Genomic DNA, 24472 nt, shown 5'->3' with positions numbered 1-24472 from the left:
CTTAATGGAGATCATTTTTAAAGAACATAAATAAAAGCAATTTATGTTTATATACAGTATTTACAAGATATACAACAGACTCTCAAGAGATCTAGGAAAATGTAGGCATTATGACTTGGGAAATGGCATCTTTATCATCTTTGTCACTGACATTAGAACTGATGAACTTTTTAATCACATGTAGTGACAGCAGAACTGTAGATGTTGGCACACAAAAGACTAGCTGACTGGAAAACGCAATGAGAAAGGGAAAACAAAATCAGATTAATACTGCAACTTGAGCTGTCACTCTGTGTTAATGAATGTGTGGGATGCCTGGAGGAACTGGCTTAGTAGTCTCAGCACTCTCTTCCACCCTGTCTTTTCTAGGGAAGTCTAGTATTCTGTGAAACCTAAATTCAGTTGCTATTGATTAGCATAAATTTTCTGTTACAGTTATGTGCTGCTGACAACATAAAAAATTTCTTAGTGGTAGAATACAAGCAGTAGACAACATTCCATAGGATACAAGAAATCCCTATCCTTCTAATGATGTGCGTATTTCCAAGGACTTCTGTGGAACAGAGGGAAGAAAACAGTTTAATCCACGGAGGTAAAGGAAGGGGAAAAGCAGGAAACATAAAAAGACAAAAACTATCTCACTATTAGACTAATTGCAATGCAATGTCAGGTGAACAAAGAACACAAAGATGCACAACCCTACAACCACACACATGCTCTGAGTTCTTAACTCATCCTCAGAGGGGTCCAAAATGCCTCATCAATTCCTCTCCCACAATTTGATGCCATGGAAATTGTTTTATTTCTCCTTTGCTAATATTTGAGAAAGACCAATCTATATTAGGCATGCCGTATGAGCAGAGGAAGAGTGGCAGCACTTTTCAGCACTGTAAAGAGGGATCTGTGTATGTTTGTTTCTGTGCACGTGTATCCACATAAATGTGTCCCCTTCCCACTCCTTGAGACATGATCACATGTGGCTGTTGTGGTTAAAGAACTGGTATTACCCAAGAGTAGGTGGTTATGAAATCATGAAAATGAAACCATTCCTAAGTGACAGCATGGTGCTCTCCTGTTATCTCTCTGGTGTTGACAGAACAGTTGGACAAGTAATTTGAGACAGGCCAAAGCACCTTCTAATAGTATTTTGCTGGAGAGAAAACTAGTGGAGGGGGAAAGACTCACACTCCCATACAATATGCTCCTAAAATATGAAACACACTATGTATGCCAGTCAGCAAGCAGAAATCTGTAAGGAACTGTTTTTGGAATTCTAATTTGGATTGAACTGTAAGATAAGAAAGCCTAAGGGTGCTCTTTAAATGTGTAGGATTAATTGAAATATGTGTTTTCCATATCTTTGCAACAAATGGAAAGTTTCCCTTTTGAAAAAGAAAGGGTATTTTCTTTTATCATGGGGAATTACAGTAATCTGTATTATTTTCCCCCCAAATGTTTCATTTACAGATATTTTACTTTTATCTGTCTTTAGGAAAGAATTAGACAAATGTAAAATAGGAGAAATAGGGTTTTAAAAAAACCCAGCATACAGCATCATTAGAACTAGAAAAATAAGGCTGCAATGTGGGAGACAATGTTCAACTTCCTGAGCTTAGAATGGATTACTTCAGTAGCTTAGTCTGAAGGATACTAAATCATCAATATCCCTGGCAAAGTCTGTTTTACCAGCTGGTGTACAAGCCTAAGCCTACACACACACACACACACACACACAGAGAGAGAGAGAGAGAGAGAGAGAGAGAGAGAGAGTGTTAATCACTGCTGGCTTGCAAATATTCAGGAAGAGCAGCCCCAACCATCATTGGATGCATGGTTGCAATCTGATCCAAAAGAGTTGTTGTTATTGATTTCTAGATCTAATGAACCAATTGCACTTTCATTTTACCATATTAAAATGTATTTTGTTCCTCCTTAGCTAGCTTTTGCTGTTCCCAAACACCAGTTCAAGTTTTCTACAGGCTGCCTAGCATCGAATGAAAACAAGAGGAAGAGTAGCATATTAATTATACAGTGGGCTTGGGTTTTGTCCCAGGACTCCCCATGTATACCAAAATCTGTGGATGCTTAAGTCCTATTAAATAGAATGACATGACAAAATGGTGACCCTTATATAAAATAGCAAAATCAAGGTTTGCTTTTGGACTTTTGTTTTAATATTTTCAAGCCATAGACGGTTGAATCTGCAGATAAAGCATCTGTGGATATGGAGGACTGACTGTATTTCATCCCAAATCTCGATGTTGCTTTACATACCAGGTTAAGACATTTTTTTAAAACACACATACTTTCTATAAGATCAGACTTTATAAAATTCCATAAGTTAGGGGTAAACAACTGAGGCAGGTCTAGGAGTCAATTTTCTGTCCCTAGGTACCTCATAGGCTAGGGGAAAAATGCCAGGACAGTTTTGTGTGTGTGTGTGTGTGTGTGTTTTGAAGTGGCTGTAAAATGAGTGTTGAAGTGGTTGTAAATTCAATTTTGATTTTGAAAAACTTATTTTTTATGCTGAACAGAAAAAGGTGATTTTAAAAGGTGATTGGTACTCTTGGAGTCTTCCAAGAGAGGCAGATTACATGTTTGTTTGTTTCCAATGAAAAAGGATAGTATGGAGGGACTGGATGCTGCAAAAACATTGAGAAGTACACTTCATCCCAGAGCCCCATTTGCTCATTTCTACCACAAGCAAAGTGGTGAAACAGAGCCCAGTCTGTCATGGTCGAAGCTCTGAGATTATTTGATAAGCAGAATCTATGGCACTGCCTCCCACTCTATACCCCTGACCCCCTGCTCTCTTTGAGTTTATCAGTAATACCCATAAATTTAGAGGCAAAATGAATTTTCCCAGAAATGTGTTAGCAGCAGCCACTGTTGTATTTTGTGTATTGTTGTTTTTATTAAAGACTTTTCCTGGTAGAGATGGAAAGTGCCACAAATTGTTCAACACAATGATTGTTTAACACAAACACATGCACTTTAGTGCTTTGTGGGGGTATTGCTGTAGAGACTGTTTGGTGAAGGCCTGCTATTCAGAATTCACCAGTACTCAACCTCATAGCTGTGTGGCAGATCTGCAGGGAGCTACTGAAAAATCCATGGGACTGTTTTATTCCTGTCCCCTGACCTAATGGATAATCAATGGAATTTCTGTACCAAAACTAGGACAGAAATCAAGCTTCGGGGGATTCACATGATCAGCTTGATCCAGGAAAACTGAACCACCACAACATATATTAGATGTGACTAGGTAATTGATGTCTAACTCTAAGCCATTCAAAGACATTACAGTGGAATTTAGTACTATAGTTGTATAGTATCACAGGGCCCTCTGCACAATATCTTGTCTCATATTCTTTGTCCAGATGGTTGTCTGGCCAGGCTTCTTATTCATGAATGGCAAGAGTGAAGTGTGACTTTGCCTTTGCCTCTCATGTCCAAAAAATCCTGTCCTATTCACACTGAAGAAACAGAATGGTATTTATAGCACATTGACCGGAAGGAGTACTGGACACCTCCAGTACCACCCCCACATAATCCAAATCTATGTAATGTCTCTAAAGTGAAAAAAACCCCTACATTTAGAGTAGTATTCCATGGTAGTAGGTTGATGCCTGATTGCTTCCTGCTGAGCAGGACCATGTAGATACTTGCAGGAGAAGAATCCAGGTTCCTCCAGGACTGAGACAGCAGCTGGTGAGCATGACCTTCTCCCCTGCCTAAAATGGATAGCCTAAGAGAATCAGGATATTTGAGGAAGCACCACTAGAATTCTTGCAGGGGAGACCATCACTCCTGCAGAGAAAAGCACCACCAAGATATCCTCAGGTGATGGTGGTGAAGGGTCTGGAAACCATGTCCTATGAGGAATTACTTAGGGAGCTGGAGATGTTTAGCCTGGAGAAAAGAAGATTAAGAGGTGATATGATAGCCCTGTTTAAATACTTGAAGGGATGTCACATTAAGGAGGGAGCAAGCTTGTTTTTGCTGCTCCAGAGAACAGAACCCGTAACAATGGATGCAAGCTACAGGAAAAGAGATTCCACCTCAACATTAGGAGGAACTTCCTGACAGTAAGGGCTGTTCAACAGTGGAACACACTCCCTCGGAGTGTGGTGGAGTTTCCTTCCTTGGAGGTCTTCAAACAGAGGCTGGATGGCCATCTGTCGGGGATGCTTTGATCTGGATTTCCTGCATGGCAGGGGTTGGACTGGATGGCCCTTGTGGTCTCTTCCAATTCTATGATTCTATGAGGATCTTCTCAGTAGAGACAATGGCAGAAGAAGGTAATAGGCACATGGGGCCATCTAGTCTGCCCAGTCTCTCTGTGGTAAAAAGCAGGGCTTTTTGACCATCGCTAAAACCCCTTTAAGCCAGGATCAGACTGGGCTGCTGGATCAGTACCCCATCTGCCAGATCCCAGCCTGGGGGTATTGGCCTGGGTCATCCAAACAGGACAATGTAAGGCAGGGGGGAACACAAGACTTTTTGTCCTGTGCATACAGCCCCTCAGTCTTCATACAGAAAGAAGGGATGAAGTTCAAAACATAGAATCATAGAGTTGGAAGAGACCACAGGGCCATCCAGTCCAACCCCCTACCATGCAGGAACTCTCAATCAAAGCACCTGGACAGATGGCCATCCAGCCTCTATTTAAAGACCTCCAAGGAAGGAGACTCCACCACACTTCGAGGGAATGTGTTCCACTGTGTAACAGCTCTTACTGTTAGGAAGTTCCTCCTAATGTTAAGGTGGAATCTCTTTTCCTGTGGCTTGCATCCATTGTTCCGGGTCCTATTCTCTGGAGCAGCAGAAAACAAACATGCTCCCTCCTCAATATGATATCTCTTCAAATCTTTAAACAAGGCTATCATATCAACTCTTAACCATCTCTTCTCAAATCTAAACATACCTTACATGTCCTTAAGTGTCTCCTCATAAGGCATGGTTTGTAGACCATTCACTATTTTGGTCGTCCTCCTTTGGACACACTCCAGTTTCTCAACATCCTTTTTAAATTGTGGTGCCCAGAACTGGACACAATATTCCAGGTGGGGCCTGACCAAAGCAGAATACAGTGGCACTATTACTTCTCTTGATCTAGGCACTATACGTTTATTGATGCAGCCTAAAATTGCATTGGCCATTTTAGCTGCCGCATCGGACTGTTCACTCATGTTCAACTTGTGGTCTACTTGGACTCCCAGATCCCTTTCACATGTAATATCATTCAGCCAGGTGTCCCCCATCCTATATCTGTGCATTTTATTTTTCTGCCCTAAGATCAGTACCTTATATTTCTCCATGTTGAATTTCATTTTGTTAGCTTTGGCCCAGCTTTCTAGTCTATTCAGGTCATTTTGAATTTTGATCCTGTCCTCTGGAGTATTAGCTATTCATCTTAATTTGGTGTCATCTGCAGATGTGATAAGTATGCTCCCAATTCTGTCATCCAGGTCATTGATAAAGATGTTGAATAGCACTGGGCCCAGGACAGAGCCCTGTGGGACCCCACTGGTTACTTCTCTCCAGGATGAAAAGGTGCCATTGTTGAGCACCCTTTGGGTTCGGCCAGTCAGCCAGTTACAAATCCATGTAACGGTTACCTTGTCTATCCCACATTTTACAAGCTTGTTTGCAAGAATGTCATGAGAAACCTTGTCAAAGGCCTTACTGAAATCAAGATATATTATATCCATAGCATTCCCTTCATCTACCAAGCTGGTAATTTTATCAAAGAAAGAGATCAGATTTGTCTGGCATGACTTCTTTCTCTGAAACCCATCATGGCCCCTAATGTGGAAAGGGGGTGCATGGCCAAGTGGGTGTAACCAGGTGGCCTGTTTCCATGTTAGAGGCTACAAGAAGTGTCTTGCTAGAAGGGGCAACAGCAAAGGAAGCTAAGGGGTATACGGTGGGTACTAGGTCCATGGCATGGTTGAGAAGAAGCATGTGAATACCCACCCATCCCTGCACCTGGGGACTGACCCATCTGCTCAGCCCCAGGATTAATCCTCCAGAGAAACTTTCCAGTTTGGAGGATAAACTAGCTCTGCACTTCTGATGGCTTTTTCTTTATGATACTTTTGTATTTTACTGGTTTAGAGTTTCTTATGAATCTTATGCAACTTTTAATTATGACAAGGTACAATTTTTAGCATAAAAAGTAAGTTAAAGTATTATTTTATTTAGTGACAGCTAGATGGATTCCAAAAATTTACGCACAGACATCATGCTATCCAACTATCCTATGGTGACAGACAAACCACTATATTTTAATGTGAAGAAGTTGACCATTTTTGTACATGTCTACAGATGTTTCATTGTCCTTTTGTTTCCCCTTGCATAAATGGAATGTTCTTCTCCTCTACATCTATAAAATATATTTTTCTACTGTGAGTTTATCTTTTTGCTTGTCATACATTTTGTATATCTTATAAGTGATAAATTACAAGTTCTGAAAAACTTACAAATTATAGGCCAATCAGGATTGTTTGCCTCCATGCAATTAGCATTTATGTGAAAAGGGCTATACGCACTGGACCAGCCGCTGCTATCTGTGAGCTAAAGCCAACTGTTAGTTTCAACTAGGATAGTCTAGGAAAGTAAAGTATACTTGTAAATTTTCTCATCCTTAATAGGAAAGAGAGTCTTGAGATGTAGAGACAACCTACTGACAAAATGGTCAACTGTTGTGAGATGTTTTGTTACATTTTCACATTTGAGGCCTTTGTGAATGATTTGGTTGCTTTTGTTTATGTTCAAAACACTGTTTGCTGCATTTTTTCATGTGCGCAAGCACTCGCATGCACACACACATGCAGAAATGTGACAAATAAAATAAACCTTCCAGAATTCTGCTGACATGGAGGAATACTGTATGTGATGGTTTACATCCCTAGAGTGGACTCATTAAACAAAAGCCAACTTTATAATAATAAATAATAATAAAATCTTTATTTATATTTCCCTCCTCTCCCCATGGATCGAGGCGGGAGTACAACACATAAAATCAGCATTACAACAAGCTTTAATGTTTGAATGACCCACTCTAGTTTGAACAATTGAATCTAACCCTATATTTTTGAGAAGGGTGAGGAGGCATCTCTGTAAAAAGGATTATACTCTCTGTTAACATCCCTCATTATTTAGAAACTTGTAAAATTGGGGTTCTAAACCACATGGCAAAGCCTTGAGATGCATAGAATAGCCTTCTCTCTGTTGATGTGGCCCCTGTGTGTGGACAGGTGTATCAGGCCAATTACTATAGCTTTGCTCTCCCTTTCATGTTTCTTGTAGGAGGGAGAATTCTCAAGGAGAACTTGCTGTCATAATTTATTAGATAATACATAGGAGGGGAAATTGTGCCTCAGTAGGCAGTTAAATGAAATGAAGAAAAGGAAATAAAGGAAATCCAGATATTGTACACTGGCTAAGACAGTGTGGCTTCCTGGTCTTTGATTTTAGTATCCTTAACGTGACATTAAGCCTAGAATGCACTGCAGATGTTAACTGCTATAAAATGGACACTTGCCGTATTCAAAACCATATCATAGTGCCTTCTCTAATAAGCAGAACTTCCAATCTCTTTGTCCTCGCCTTTAATACAGCTTCAGTATAAACTTAAGTATTCTAACAGGATATGGTACTAGGCTTCAGTCTTTGCTATTGGATACTAAAATACTTCTATCCAATGACCTTAGCTAGAAGCCATGTGCACTGCAGAAATAATCCAGTTTGCCACCACGTTAACTGCCATGGCTTAATGCTATACAATTCTGGAATCTGCAGTTTGTTGTTCACCAGAGCTCTCTGACAAAGACCAAATGTCTCACAAAACTGAAATTCCCAGAAATCCTTAGTATTGAGCCAAAGCAGTTAAAATGGTGTCAAACTAGTTTATTTCTGCAGTGCAGATGCAATCTAAATGTACTTAAATCTAATTTAACTCTAGCACTAATGCTGGACCTTAATGCTACTCAATGGACACTTTCTAGTATCTCACCAAATTTCTCTGCCTGCTTCTATTTTTAATTGACTCCAACACTACTCATTACTTCCACCTGACATCTGCTGTCTGTTATTCAAGGAATTATTCACCCATGTTCAATTTCTAGATCAAGTCTGGCTTTTTTCACCTGACATGTTGTTAACGGCCCTCAAGTTGCCTGTGACTCATGGCAACCCTGTGGATGAGACATCTCCAAGGATTTTTTCACACGAGAGACAAACCTTAATAAAACTTGATTAAATCGTGCTAACAGCATAATCAGGTGGAAGATTATCACACCCCTTTTGCTTCTCCCATTCATGTTCCGTGCATAAACTGTAATGAACACATCATTGGGTAATAATGGAAACTCCCATAAATGGGTCCATAACAGTTTATGCATGGGACAGGAATGGGAGAAGCATGTGGGGGTGTGATAATCTTCCCCCTGATCGCATTATTAGCATTATTTGATCGCATTTTCTTAACTCTTGCCTCCTCTTCGTGAAAGAGCCCAAAGACACCCTGTCTTTCATTGAATCTGCTCAGGTCTTGCAATTAAGTCCAACCACCTGCTATGTGGTCTTCCTCTCTTTCTTCTCATTCTATTCTCCCTCTACCCTTCCTAGCATCATTGCCTTTTCCAGTGATTCATGCCTTTTCATGGTGTGGCCAAAATACAACAGCTTTATCCTGGCTTCCAGAGATAGTTCAGGCTTGATCTGTTCTAGGGCCCATTTGTTTGTTTGTTTTGACCATCCACAGTATCCTCAGCATTCTTCTCCAGCAGCACATCTCAAATGAGTTTATCTTCTTACTGTCTGCTTTGTTCACTGTCCAGCTCTCACAACCATACATAGTGATGGGGAATACAATGTCTTGGATGATCCTCACTTTAGTATTCAGAGTTATATCTTTACGCTTTAGGATCTTGTCTAATTCTTTGATAGCTGCCCTTCAAAATCCTAGCCTCCTTCTAATTTCTTGACTGCAGTCTCTGTACGGATTTATGTTTGATCCAAGATAAGGGAACTTGACAATTTTGATGTTGTCATTATCTAGGATGAATTCCGTGATCTTCTGTGATCATTATTTTTGTTTGCTTAATGTTCAGTATTAAGCCTGCCTTCATGCTTTCCTCCTTGACCTCCTTCAGTAGTTGCTCCAGGTCTTTATTGGTTTCTGCTTACTAGTATTGTGTTGTCTGCATATTTTATTAATGTACCTTCCTCCAATTTTCATTCCTCCTTTCTCTGAGTCCAAGCCTGCTCTATGTATGATATTTTCTGCATACAGGTTGAATAAATAGATAGTATGTAGGCTTGCTTGACCCCTTGATTTGTGCTTCCCCACAAACCCATGAACTGTGAGCCATTGGAAGTTACATTTTCTGTAAACACTACTGCAAGTCAAAACCAAGCCTATCAACCTACCTTTTCATGTATGGGCAGGTCAAGGGAGAGACACAGAGAAATGTTTGTTTTCCTAAGCTAGAAACAAAATAGAGTAATCTTCTGAAAATATGCATTTTTCAGTAATTAAAATTGTAGGAACTGATTGCAAAATTCCAATGACAAATGTAGATTTGTCATTGCCATTCCTGGTTTGTTTTTGTATTTTTTTTACTCTTTGTATATTAATGCACAGAGACCTATGCCCACCCTAGTCTGCTACCATGCTGCAGTATTAATGCAATCTGACAATGCTTTAACTCCATCCTATGGAATCCTGAGATTTGTAGTTTGTTGTTGCACCAGAGCTCTCTGACAGAGAAGGTGAAATATCTCAAATCCCAGAATTCCATAGCATTGAGCCATGGCAGTTAAATGGTGTTTAAATACATTAATTCTGCAGTGTAGATGCAGCCCTAGTGTCACCTTTAAACAACAAAGAAATAAGTACTTGAAATTCAAGTCCTTGAAAGGCAACTAAAACTTCACTCAGACAAGTGTTAGCAGGCATGGTAATAATCTAATATTCATGAATATTAAAGTAAGCATAGAAGGATATCAAACTGGCTTTACAGTGTTTTCAAACCAGATGTCTGCTGGCATTTATTGCAGGATCGCTGTACTGTTCACCAAGATGCATAATTTTTTCTGTGCACTAATTCTCAACCATGGGATGCAGTCATCGCTTTTCTGACAGCCATCTGCTCTGAGCTCTCCATTCATCCTCAACATGAACTGGGATTGAGGAAGCAAACAAACAGTTTGTGAAGGGAAGATAGCATTGGCTTACTGTATAAAATTCTTGTATAATACTATGGTTTCAAAGGAATTATCAAAACCTCATTTAGCAATGAACTAATTTTGAGTTGCCTCCAGTACATCACAATAGCTATGCTTTAGATCATTGTAGGTAACAAGCAATACTTTTTATGACCTGCTTTGTGTGTCACTCTGGGAGAAAGGGGACAAATAAATAAACACTATCTACAGAAAGTCAGCATGGAATAGCAACGTGAATGTTGTACTGGGACTCCAGGAGACCAGGGTTCAAATCCCCACTCAACCATGGGCACCCGTTGGGTGGCCTTGGGGAAGCCACACTCTTTAAGCGTCAGAGAAGAGTAAAGAAAAAGAACAAATCTTGCCAAGAAAATAACATGAGAAGTTCACCTTAGGGTTTCCATAAGTTGGAAATTACTTGAACTCACACAACAACAGCAACCATTCTGAGTTACTGCAGTTATTGCTTGAACGATGGTTGTTGTATTTGTATTTATTATTTATTTCTGATACATTCTATTTAGGGTATCCATAACTCAGAAATAACTTGAAGGCACACAACAGCAACCAAAATAGACTGTTTACAGAACATTCAGAGTTGAAAATAAAAAAAGAGGGAAGGAAAATTATTTATGCAGTAAAACAAAGGGAGGAACCTGTGGTCCTCTAATATTGATGGAGTAAAAATCACATCATCTCTGATTATTAAGCCATGGTGGCAAGATCTGATGGGAGCAGGAATTCAACAACACCTGGAGAGTCACAGGTTCCCCATTCCTATTATAAGGTGATTGTATACCTGTAATATAGTCAAAGCTAGTTGTTCCAAATTCCTTCCATTATTCTTGGCTATACAGGATACATTATAAATTTGTATCAGAACACAGTATTACCAATCTCTTTCCTGTCCCCACAACATTGAACCATCTGTGAACTGGATAAGCCTGCTTTCTGTTACTTGCAGATTTGGTAAACATCCCTTCTGTGTGTATTTTGTGCCTCAACTGTGATCCAGAATTTCCAGTGTCCCTTGACCAGTCATAGCTGCATGTTTTGGAGGAGATACTTGGCCAAGGCATTGTAGGTGAGCCACTTTTCTCAGTGTAAACCCCCCTGTCCTTGGGTGGTTCCAGAAGAGGCTTTTATCATGGCATCAACCTCCTTCACCCACTGATTTTTCCAGGGATTCCAGGCATGGGCATTCTCATCATCATCCCTCCCCCCCTTTTCTTTCTTTTTTCCACTGAAAATCCAACAAGGAGAAAAATCTTAATTGATTTATTCATAGATTTATTCTCATTCCACATTACTTTATTCATTGATGTTTGAAGGAGATCAATCTAGCCTTTTTTGTTGTTCTTAACTGCCCTCGAGTCGATCTTGACCCACGGCAACCCTATGGATGAGACATCTCCAAGACCCTCTGTCCTCTACTGCTCTGCTTTATTCCTGCAACCCCATACCCATGACCTCCTTAATAGAGTCCATCCATCTAGCATGTGGCCTTCCTCTCTTCCTACTTCCTTCCACCTTTTCCAGCATTATTGTCTTTTCCAATGAGTCCTTCCTTCTCATGATGTGTCCGAAGTACGACAGCCTCAGCTTGATCATTTTGGCTTCCAGGGAGGTTTCTGGCTTGGTCTGCCCTAGGTCCCATTTGTTTGTCCTTTTGGCTGTCCATAGGATCTTCAACACTCTTCTCTAGCACCACATCTCAAAGGAATTCATTTCCCTCCTATCATCTTTCTTAACTATCCAGCTATTACATCCATACATAGTAATGGCTAGTATGATTATAACTTTGTGTGCAGTTGTATATCTTTGCATTTTAGAATCTTTTAATAATATGTTTATTTGTATTTTCCCACTTCTCCCAACGGATCGAAGCGGGATTACAGCCAAAAATCTCCATACAGGCAATCATGTGTAAAATGATTTTCTAGTTCTTTTATAGCCACCCTCCCCATTCTTAATCTTCTGATTTCCTGGCTGCAGTCTCTATTTCTGTCTAGGTTTGATCCCAGATAAGAGAACTCTTTTACTATTTCTATTTTGTTATTGTCTAGTTTGAATGTGTGTAAGTTCTCTGGTCATTATTTTTGTTTTCTTTATGTTCAACAGTAAGCCTGCCTTTTCACTTCCTTCTTTGATCTTCCTTAGTAGGTGTTCCAGTTCTGTGAATTTTTCTGCTAGTACTATGGTATCATCTGCATATCTTAGATTGTTGATATTCCTTCCTCCTATTTTCACTCCTCCTTCTTCTGTGTCCAACTCTGCTTTTCTTATAATATGTTCTGCATACAAGTTCAACAGATAGGGTGAAAGGATACAGCCTTGTCTGACTCCTTTGCCAATTGGGAACCATTCTGTTTCTCCGTGTTCTGTTCTGACAGTAGCCTCTTGTCCTAAGTACGGATTCCTCATTAGGAGTATCAGATGTGTTAGCACTCCCATGTCTTTAAAGGCATTCCATAGCATTTCATGATCTATGCAATCAAAGGCTTTGATTGCATAGATTGCATAGTCTATAAAGCATGTGCTGATTTTCTTTTGGAATTCCCTGGTGCACCCCATTAGCCATCTTATGTTTGCAATGTGGTCCCTAGTGCCTCTTCCTTTCCTGAATCCCGCTTGAACCTCTGGGATTTCTCTTTCCATGCATGGTTGGAGTCTATGTTGCAAAATTTTGAGCATGATTTTCCTTACATGAGAGATTAGTGCTGTGGTCCTATAGCTGCTGCAGTCTCTTGTGCTTCCTTTTTTGTGAATGGGGATGTATATTGGTCATTTCCAATCTGTTGGCCATCATTTTGTTTTCCATATCTGTTGACATATGTTGGTTAGCACTAGAGTTGACTCTGCCAATGCAGATTGCTGCAGTTCACTTGGAATATCATCTGCCCCTGGTGATTTGTCCAGCCTTTTTGTATTAAAAACAAACACAGCAGGGAGAGAAGTGTGTTTATCTTTCTGTCTACATATGATGTTGAAGCACTTTTGTTTACTTCCAGTCTTAAAAGCATGGAAGAGAGATATAAAAGTATCTCTTTTGCCAAGCTGGAAAAATCCGTTTGGCAAAAAGGATGTTTTTTACAACTCTCTCCCAGGTTTTTATGACTAGAAGAGAATGAAAGTGCTTCAACGTTATGTGGAGACAGAAAGATAATCATGCTTTTCTCTATTTGCCTGCTTGGTTTGTTTTTAATGTGATAAGGCTCTAGATGTCGCCATCTTCAGCTTGTAACCCTCCCATATTTCCTTATTGTTTTTTCTCATCTTTTTGTACCCCCTCAAAATCTGGTAAGGCAAATAAAAAAGACTTAATAGTTGCAGTAAGAATCTTCTGTCTGGAAGCTCCCTAGTTTTGGAAGACCCGTGCTTTGAATGTGAAAACACCTTCAATGCTGGACTCTTCCACTTCACCATGGTCACCATGTCTCTTGCTGCTTTGAAACTTCCATGCCACTGTTTACATCTGTTTTTTTGTGAGCTGAAATGCCCGTGTCAGGTGGTGGCATCACTTGCTCCTCTTCCTTCTCTTCATGCACTTGCTCACTTTTCCTCAGTGGGTAGAGAGTTGGTAAAGTAACAGGTGACAATCACATAATGCAGTTTGACACCACTTTAAATGCTGTAGCTCTATCTGATGGAATCCTGGGATTTGTATTTTACAAGGTCTTTAGCCTAGTCTGTCAGAGAGCTCTTGTGCCTCACAAAACTACAAATTCCGGAATTCCATCAGATGGAGCCATGGCAGTTTAAGTGGTGTCAAACTACATTATTTCTACAGTGTACATACACCCTAAGAAGAGGAATCTTCTTAGTGTAGTTCTAGGAAGTTCTTGATGAGTCCCTTCTTCTGGGAGGGCATTAGCAGCTGTACAACTCTCACATCTTCTAACCTTGATATCAAACACATTTATCTTCACTGTCTCCCAGTTAGCAGCTCTATTATTATTTTTCTCATCTTAGTCAAGAAGAGTCTTTCAAAATATGCAGAGCTGACACTTACCTTAGATATTAGTGACTCTGATGTCAGGATCAGAGTAGAGGCCCAGGAGTAAATAAACAGTTGTTATGAAAATACCAATCTAGAAATTAATAGTTTGGCCGATAATTTTTTGTATGTCATAATGTTACATATCAAGGAATAATATTTTAAAATTATATTTTGACATGGAGTGGAAAATATAACTTGCAGGAAAGTTCTCAGAAAGTTCTCTAAAAGAAAGAACAAACATTTTGAGGACTTAGAGCAGAAAATAATAATAAAAAGATTGACAAGAGAAAGTAACAGAAATACAGCAAAAATGCATTAGCTCTTTCCCAAACAAAAAAAGATAACAGAGTTGTTTAACGCTGTAGGAACAGTTGATCAGAGCAGTAAACATGAACTGAAAGGCGGTGGTATTGGATTTTGTTTGCCTGTGGACAAATGGTTTTTAACATCATATTTTCCAGTCTGGAAGTACCGCTGTGTCTGGACAGTGATTTCTCCAAATGGAACTTATTTTCTGGTTGTATAAAAGTGTTCTTTTACATGGTGGATTGAGTGCATTAAGTTATTCCCTGTGGTGCACAGCTGGAAATTATCCTTTGCTGCAACATTGTGTTTTGTTTTGCCACAGTATTTTTGTATGCCTACTAACTGTGTTCCCACACACTAGCATAGCTTAGTACTACAACTGTACACAACAAGTAGCTTCCCCCCCCCCTTTTTTTTTTTCTCTCCTAAAGAATGCTTCTTAGAACATCTGAAACTGCCAGGTTTTTATTGCTTTCAGCCTGTTTGATACAAATTTAGTGACATTTCAAGGTTTCCCCACAGACCTTGAAGAAGAGTTTGGAAAAGATGAGATGAAATTTAGGCAGATTGTTTTCTTTCTTTGCAGTGGAAAGGGTTCTTTGCGGTGAGGAACCAAGGGAGATAATTGTACTAAATAGCAGCATGTTTGAGGAAATGGGAGATATTAGTCAGAAAAACAATTGTTGTGGCTGTTTTGTCCTTTATGTAATAATTTATAACATGCATTTCAGATTGCCTGTTTGGAAATTTCAATACACCTTCTCACTGCATTTTAATTTACTACCATGCATGGACCTTCACTTTATAGCCTTTAACCAGCAACTACCATAGTCAAGATGTCATCACCAAAAGCACTGACTGAATGGTCTCTTCTGTTAAGGATTTGACAGCATCTCTTATTTTGTTATGTACTAGCAAAAGAGGACAGCTATTAAGCACCTGCCAGGCCGCAATAGGTTGGCTGCATTCACTTTGTTGGGTCACAAATTATGCTGGGAGATTTAGCCATCTGTAATCTTTTATATCCTCAGGGAAAAGTCTTTTGTGCTCTTTGTTTACAGCTCCATATATTTTATATTTTGTTGGCTTAACACTAAAAACACAAGCATCAAATAAACAGAACAGCATGAAAAGGAGGGAGAATTGCTAGGTTAGAGTAGATAATTTAAAAGATAATCCATTTAGAGATCTTTTATTTTACAACAGGTTGGATTGGGATTTGGGATTGAAATGAGATCTATTAGAAGGGTCCTCTGAGAAGAAGGGCATGGTGAAGACAATTGTATTTCACCTTTACCGTACGCTGTCTCCAACATAGTCCTGAAGGGCTATCATTCCTAAGGATCAGCTGTTTAGGGGGCTATGAGTGAACTCAGGAGTTGAGAAAAATCTTGTGTTCCTTTTCCCAATGTGGGTGGAATTCCTTCTGTTCAAGTATGGATCCAACCAAATGGATTTTAGTTTGCATAATCTAACATCACTACAAAGAAATACCTATAGTATTAACAAGAAAGTTTTAAAAGTCTCAGTTGGCAAGATTTCTTGAGATGTCTGTGTTAAATCAAAATGTGTGTGTGTGTGTGTGTGTTAGAGGGAGTGAGATGTAGAGAAAGAATAACTGTGTTATTAAATTTATATACAGTCAATACTAAAATGCAATGTACAATAAGATCCAGTTTCATGAGAATGAATACATTTCATTCATGTAGAATGAAAACCATGGATAATAGCAAACCTTATTTTCCCTACCTGAAATGAATGATGTAGGCATTGTAGTGGCTGATAACTGTAAGCTATGACCTTCTGGTGTATCACCAGAAGAGAAAAGGAGGCTAATCAGAAAGTGGTCCTGGATTGTAGTGTCAGGATGATGCCGATGGTCCAATGTCTGTGTCAGAAGCAGACACTGTCGATGGTTTGACGTTAATGTCAGGAGCAGATGATGTCAATAACTGGGAAGTGTTTGTTTTTGTTTTTCTGCTAGAAACTTTTGGGAGAACATATTTTTTATCTCTTGAAAGTTCAGGGGTTATAATCCTTCAGTGATCATACACCCATTACTTTAATGGTGTGTTCTATCCAAGGATCATATTCCATAATTTTGTCTTTGGCAAATTTCTCTAATGTTTACATTGCTGGTTCTGCTTCTGTTTCTTCTTCTTTCTCCTCTGAAGAGGTCTAAACAAGTTCCTCAGATTCCTAATTGGTTAACACTTCTTCATAGCTGTCAATATGTTCCTCAACATCCTCATCCAGCAGACTGGAAAATCATTCTCCACCACGTAGACTTGCTACATCAATGATTCTCCAGACTTTACTGTGCCAACACAAGCAACTAATGGGTGGGTTGCAAACAGCAAGTCAGCACAGGACAGCATTCAAACATAACTGGTAGGCAGTGTATAACCAATCAATGCTGAACAGAATGAGGTGTCTTCATAGATAACTGAAACAATGGTAAATGAATCCACATTAAATGGAATCTTACTGTATAATGAAAATAAATAAAATTAAAATGTTTTGACATGTTCATTTTACCACAGCCTTTGTTATATGCAAAATTAAATATGATTTCTTAGCTTTGAACATGGCTGAGGGAAAAGATGCTATAGTAAAATATATGATTATATAATACTTTCTGAATATCAAAGCAGATATCTACATGGCTGAGACAAAGAGAAAGGGATATGGAGAGATGAGAAAGAAGCAAACAACTTTTGTACCATCCTATTCAGAATCTTTTTCATTACATCCTGCCAGCTGCACTAGTCCTCTTAGTATGGAGCCAGATGGAATAAAACTTCATAACCAGCATTCTGAATTTCCAGTCACCAGAAGCAGACAGAATTGATGGCTGCCAATTATTCCCTCATCCCATTGATAGCATAAAGTAGCAACAGTCACTAGCCAGCTTCCCTGATGCATGCAGATATCTGAGTAGTGAATAAAAGCCCTGTTCAAGAACACAACACAATAATCCTTCAATTGTTGAAATTCTTTCAGTTCATCCTTTGCAAAGGGCAACAGTATTCTGGCTGGGGCTGCTGTAATAGTTCACTGTCAATATGAAAATAGTATTTTAAGCAGGACTGCACATAACTATTGCCAGAGTGAAGGGGCTGCCATAATGGTTTCCTAGGACACCTTTTGGTTCAGTTCACTTTACTTATCAGCCAAATACTAACAGGTTCTTAGTAGAACAGGCCAATTTCCTCATTGTCAGATACTATAACAAGGCATTTTAGTCATCTAAAAGGATGTCATCTTATGTTCCCTAAAGGAAAAACCACATTTTCTAATTCAAATAATAAATATATAGTTGTACCTGTTTTACTAAGTGTGATTCCTCATTAGGTCTTAGCAGTTTAAATGTTTATTTATTTATTATTGCAGCTGTGATTCAGGATATTACAAATCACGGCATTTCTAGCCATGGATATTTTTTGAAAAATAAGTTGTTTTCTCTTTACATTGTAGAGACATGATCCAGAATGTAGTAACACTCACAAGTTACCCAAGGGCAAATGAAAATGAATATTCATCTTAGCATACTGACTCCTCAGCACTAGATCCCATGCTTTTGTGAACATAGGCAGATGTGACCTCCACTAGGAAGAATGAGGTTGATTTTCTAAAACATCAGGGGCTAAGAAACATGCTACAAACCAAGAGCTTTTTCTTTATCAGCTGTGTCACAAATATACTTTTAAAAAACATACTCCAAGGCATGGGAACCCAGTAAGAGCAGCAGAAGCTGCCAACAGATGAAGATTTGGGCTCATGGGAGGAGAACTTGACCACCTTCTGTTGCTTTTGTGCTGCGTTTGCGTTCTCTGCTCATGTATGCCAGCAGGGGGTTGAATATGACAAGAATCCTTCTCTCCAGAAACACTGGGACATTGACAGTGTCTCTTTAATAAAACATCTAACAATAGATTCTTGTGTTATTGCTGGTAACCTGTTATATTATGGGGTCAGATTTTGTTCTCAGTTAATAACAGCGTATTGACACAGTTGGGAGCAATGTGTTTTCTTCCCCATGATTTTGGTAAGCTGTTCCATAAACAGCTTCATGCCACAGGACTATATGTGCATGTGTGTATTTGCAAAATGGTGTTCAAGGAGCATACTGTTTTAATTTTTACCTCATTAACTCTGCAAATAAACAACAACAACAACAACTGTTCTTCCAACCATTTCCCTTTAACTGCTTCACTGGCTGTGTGGAGCATCTGTTTAAAAAGAGATAATAAATGTTTCCTCTAGAATAGGTTTAGAATAGCTGCATTTGTTCATGCAGGGATCTGTAGTGGAGTAGGAGAGTTGCACAAATGTTTTTATCAGCGATTCAATTGAAAACTCTTATATTTGACTGTGCTTCCTAGCAAACTGGCTATCCTAGCCTACTTTAATGCAAAATTCAAACCAGTGCAATCATTTAGCAGCTTTCAAAACACAAAGCTATGATTCAAAATAAAGTTTACACTAACGCAAATCATTACAGAAACAATAGTCAAAAACTTCAGACGCTGATAGTTATGAAAAACTAGTGTTCTAATAAAATGCTATGAATTTCAGCATGAAATAAGGAAGAAGTAGAAAATAAATGAGAACATAATCTTAACACTTTAAAAGATGGTGCCCTCCAAACCAGCATGGGGAAGTTGTTTGAGCATTGGACTATGACTCTGGAGATCAGGGTTCAAATCCTGGTTTGGCTATGGAAACCCACTCTGGCAAGTCACACTCCCCCTTACGGGATGGCAATGGCAAACCCCTTCTGAAGAAACATGCCAAGAAACCCCTGTTATAGGTTCAACTTACAGTTGCCATGAATCACATATTACTTGAAGGCACACAAAAACAGCAACAATAATCTTCCAACTATCCTGACCTGGTTGAGGCAGTTCTGAGCAGTCCTCTGTCATCCCACCTTTTCAGCTGCTTTTAAAATACCTCATTTTCTCTCTTCGCCTTCTCCTCCTCTCTTTGTCCTTGGCTTCCTACAACTACTGCTAACATTCCAAGTGCAAAAGTAGATTGCCCTCAATAATGTAACAGGTGGGAGAGGATAGGAGGGGCAGAATCTTGCCCTTCACAGTAAGATAAGGAGCCCTGGTGGTGCAGTGGTTAACTGCCAATACCTCAACCACTCACTCACATACCACAAGGTTGTGAGTTCAAACTCAGCCAGGGGCTCAGGGTTGACTCAGCCTTGCATCCTTCTGAGGTCACTAAAATGAGTATTCAGTGTGATGAGGGAAACTAGAATACAGTTGTAAACCACCCCAAGATTGCTCAGAACGGTATATAAATTAAGATGCTATTGCTATTGCTATCAGGCAAATGCAAATTGCTGCAGTCTCTCTTAGCTTGGGTATTCTTTCTCATTAATAAACCCTTTCTCCATCTTGACCACACTGTTGCTGCTTGGCTCCATGTGTCCCAGTTCTCATCAATAAAATGTTGGAGAGTATGAAATATTATTAATAATCTTGATTATTGATTAGCATGCAAGTGATTAAAACATTTTGACCTGTTTACAATAGTAGTTAGCAAACAGCAATAAAAATTACAAAGGATTAGCAAACCAAATATATTATAACACTAGTCATATTTGTTTTGTCATTCATTTCCAAAATGTGGATCCTGTCCACTCATGATGAAGTACACAAGCAGGAATGCAGTGGAAAAGAATGTGCCCTCTTATTCTTTGCCCTCCTTCTTATTTTCCTGGCAGGATTAGTGGGAAGATCTCATGGACGTCTCAGTATGTTCAGCAATGTACCAGGCACAAGTGCCCTTGGATGTAGTCCCTATCCCATCTCCAATCTCCCATCAGGGAATCAATATAATTGAATTTTGAAACTTTATTTGAGTTAAATCATTGTACAATGTGGAAAGGATTTAGTAAAACTGACTTCAAGGAGTGTGGATCCAAAACCAATTCTTTATGGGTAAATTAAGGGTGAAACACTCTCAGCTTGTATGAGGTGATGTCCCATTACAGTATGTCTTATTTCTGCCACATTTCAAAACTGGGTACCCTGAAAGGAAGTCCTGATCAATCAACCATAGTGAGGCTGGCTAGCCCTGATGCAATTCGTTTCTCTATCTTGAAAGAACATGCTCTAAAACAGGGGTTGGCAACCTACAGCCCGCGGGCCACATGCGGCCTGCCGAGCCATTGGGACCGGCCCCAGCTCGGTCCTGCTGCCGATTGCCGCCGCCTTGCCTGCCGCCAAAGGCCCTGCGGGGCATTTGGCCTGTCGCGCAAGCACGCTGGGCCATTGGCCTCTCACGCAAGCGCGCGGGGCCATTGGCTTCTCACGGAGGCGTGTGGGGCCATTGGCCTGTCACGAAGGCGCACGGGGCCATTGGCCACTCGCGCAGGCGCGCGGGGGCATTGGCCTCTCGCGGAAGCGTGTGGGGAGGAGGAGGAGGAGGGAGGAAGGAGGAGGAGGGAGGAAGGAGCAGGAGGAGGAGGGAAGAAAGAAGGAGGAAAGAAGGAGAAGGAAGAGGAGGAGGGAGAAAGGAAGGAGCAGGAGGAGGAGGAGGAAGAAGAAGAACAGGAGGAGGAGGAAGAAGAAGAACAGAAGCAGGAGGAGGAGGAGGATTTCCATTCCATTTTTACAGGTCTGCTTTGTTTTAACAATGATGATGGGGATGGTGATGGTGATATGAGCCAGCTTCAGAGGCACGGCCAATGTAAGTTGCTGTGATTTTTACAAACTCATGCGCAGTGAAGAAAAACCACAGTCCCTTGACCAAGTACACACTTCTGAGAAGTACAGTTGAACCTGAGGGCAAATCACTTATGAGACCACCTTGACATGTTCAATATGCATAGCCATGTGAACCCATGTTCAGTGTGAAACCCAAAGAGTTTGGTTATGCAATAAGCCTCTCAAATATGCAAGAGGCCATCTTAAGTAAAGCCATGTTCAATGCCCAAATGTGCTGTTTGGAATGTGGGGAGGGGGGGTTGGCCAGAAAGGGAAGTACATTTCTGCCATCTGTCTAGGAATAATGCCCAAATGTCCTCCATTTTGATCATGCCTAACAAACATGCATGTATATTAACATTTTAAAAAAATCATCAGATTTTTTTCGCATGTCCTCCATTTTTAAAAAATGTGTCCAACATTTGAAAATGTTGTCCTATATTATTTATTTATTTATTTATTTATTTATTTGCCCCCCCCCCCCCATTGTCTGGGGGACACCAACCCGGCCCCTGGCTCAAAAAGGTTGCCTACCCCTGCTCTAAAACCTTTCATCATAGGCTGTACAGGTATTCCCCAGGAAGTACAGGTTTCCATACACAGCTTGTAACACACTTGGCTACCTAAACTTGAATAAACCAATATCAGACTCCATGAGATAACAACACAATGAATAAAAGTCCAGTAGCTTAATTCAAAGAAGACACAACAATATATTGCCAACTCATAATCCAATAGCCAAATTAAGAATTGGATAATATCAAACCCATCCCAAAATGATACAGAATGAAGTAGGCCCAAAAAATAAAAAGGAAATGATATTTGACCAATTTTGATAGTTCCCTACTTAAACTCAAATATGGTAACTGGCTGAACCCAGGCTAGAACGGTGGAGAAGGTGATAGCATGGTGGGTGGTCACTGTCAAATGTCATGATCACCCTATGTATAACAGTCTGCTAGTGGGCCGCCAGCTGTCTTTACACTCCCCTGTCCATTCAGAGAGGAAGGAACAGGATTGTGTCTAGAGAACCTGATATTCAGGCAAAGGACTTTGATACTGAATCCTTATCCAGCTCTAGAAACCTATTGGGTGACCTTGATAGCAAAATGTTGTAGAACTCATGCCACATAAATCCTATGATACAGTCACCATACGTTGATTTGAAGATATTTAACAACAACAACAGAAGCCAATCACTGCTATTATTTGCATGTACATCAGAGTGGGAAGGTACTGTATAATATTAGGGAGGTGGGAAAAAGCTATTTTTCAATGTTCTTTCCTTGCACAACACAAAAGGTTTAATAGTAATAATAATAATAATCTGTACTGTTGTAGATAACAATCAGAGTTGGAGAAGAATAAATGTTGTTACTCAATTCATACTACTGTACAAATGAACAAAATTCAAATGAACTAGTTCACATTATAAACCAGGTAGTCTGAAATTTGGCAGCAAGACTAATACTTTACTAAATGTATCAAAGCTATTCAGTAGTTACTGAATAGACAGCTGTTTCATGTTACACATTACTATAGCAATTTATGTCCATATTCAAGCTGCAGCCAATTTTATAGGCCAACCCTACAAACTTAGGGTAGAAAAATGAAATGCATAGATAGAATGGGTAATACCTGGCATAATGAGACTACATATGAAAGAAAACCAGAAGTTGAAAAATAAAATACACAGATATAGGATGGGGGACACCTAGCTGAATGAAACTACATGTGAAAGGGATCTAGGAGTCCAAGTAGGCCACAAGTTGAACATGAGTCAACAGTGTGGTGTGGCAACTAAAAAGACCAATTCAGTTCTAGACTGCATCAATAGAAGGATAGTGTCCAGATCAAGAAAAATTATAGTGCCACACTATTATGGTTTGGCCAGGTCTCACCTGGAATACTGTGTCAAGTTCTGAGCACCACAGTTCAAAAAAGATGTTGACAAGTTGGATCATGTCCAAAGGAACGTGGCTAAAATGGTGAAGGGTCTGGAAACCATGCCTATGAGGAGAAACTTAGGGAGCTGGTTATGTTTAGCCTGGAGAAGAGAAGGTTAAGAGATGATATGATAGCCTGCTTAAATATTTGAAAGGATGTCATATTGAGGATGGAGGAAGCTTGTTTTTCACTGCTCTAGAAAAACTGCATCATCAGAAAAGGACCATGCCAAAAAGGGGTGGTAAAAGCTGCTCCTTTTCGGTGGGTTGGTTGAGGACTGCGGCAGCCTGGATTGGGGCAGAGTGCATGCGCTTGTCGTGGCCCCGGCATAAATGACACTGATGTGACCTTGCTGTTTTCCTTTTGGCCTGCCCATCTGTCTTGGGCCTAAGCCAAGAGTGAATCTCTCTTCTCATTTACTGTGCTGTTCAGGCATGCACATCACCTAAGAGAAAAGAAATGGGTCTGCATCATGAACATGCTTGGGTATTTAAATTTAAACCATGAATCAAATTATCTTGATATAATTAATTTAAATTTAAAGAAAAGGGTGACAGTGCATTTGTTTTGAGGTGGACATAGCACTTCTAATTACTAAATTAACTCAGATTTTGATACTAAACAGGAATACTTTTAGTTCTGTTCAACTTCATTTGTGAGTAAACTTAGAATTACCATTAGAAAGCACAGCTTTATAAGGCCTTAATATGGTGGAAATATCTGCCAGAGGCAAGAGTAGTTGGAAAAGAGCTGATTTGAAGTGGAAAAACAGCTGGCAGGGAAATTGTTAGGCTCTTTCACTCTTAATGGCGGTTTCCCAAGGCTTCTTTTAATTAAGAAAAAGGCCACAGGAAAGTGTTATATGTATCTGCATCTACTATTTAGTTTCTCCTAGAAGGCTAAAATGTTCTCATCACTGGAAATTCACATAAGCTTTCTTAGGTTGGTTTGCACAAGTACAAGGAATTGTAATGACTAACTGAAAGAAAATATACAAAGAAAGTATATGTTAGTGTATGTGTGGTATATGTGTGTGTTCCTTGACTTTGTTTTTTTACCTTGTCATTTTATATTTCTGTAATATATAAATTATTTTCTGCCGCACCACATTATGTTTCCCTGCTTCCATTAGATGTGGCTATATGTTCAATAGATGAAAGCAGCAGACTGGCCTTCATGTTATGCCTAAATAATTTCTAGTGTTTATGTTATTCATACTACAGAGTCACAGACATAATAATGGGGTTATAAATTTATG

The 24472-nt window shown here is 39.6% G+C and overlaps 1 protein-coding gene across 1 annotated transcript in view; it reads left to right on the top strand.

Moving 5' to 3' along the window:
• LAMA2 (laminin subunit alpha 2) overlaps positions 1-24472 on the top strand; it is a 609129-nt gene that overhangs the window by 121718 nt on the left and 462939 nt on the right. The gene's annotated exons all lie outside the window — the stretch shown is intronic.

The sequence above is a fragment of the Sceloporus occidentalis genome, unplaced genomic scaffold (genome assembly GCF_023333645.1).
Source record: "Sceloporus occidentalis isolate IW3139 unplaced genomic scaffold, rSceOcc1.0.p SCAF_6, whole genome shotgun sequence".
Classification (NCBI taxonomy): Eukaryota; Metazoa; Chordata; class Lepidosauria; order Squamata; family Phrynosomatidae; genus Sceloporus; species Sceloporus occidentalis.
The sequence above is the reverse complement of the archived record's forward strand: the minus strand, read 5'-3'. Positions and strand labels throughout refer to the sequence as shown.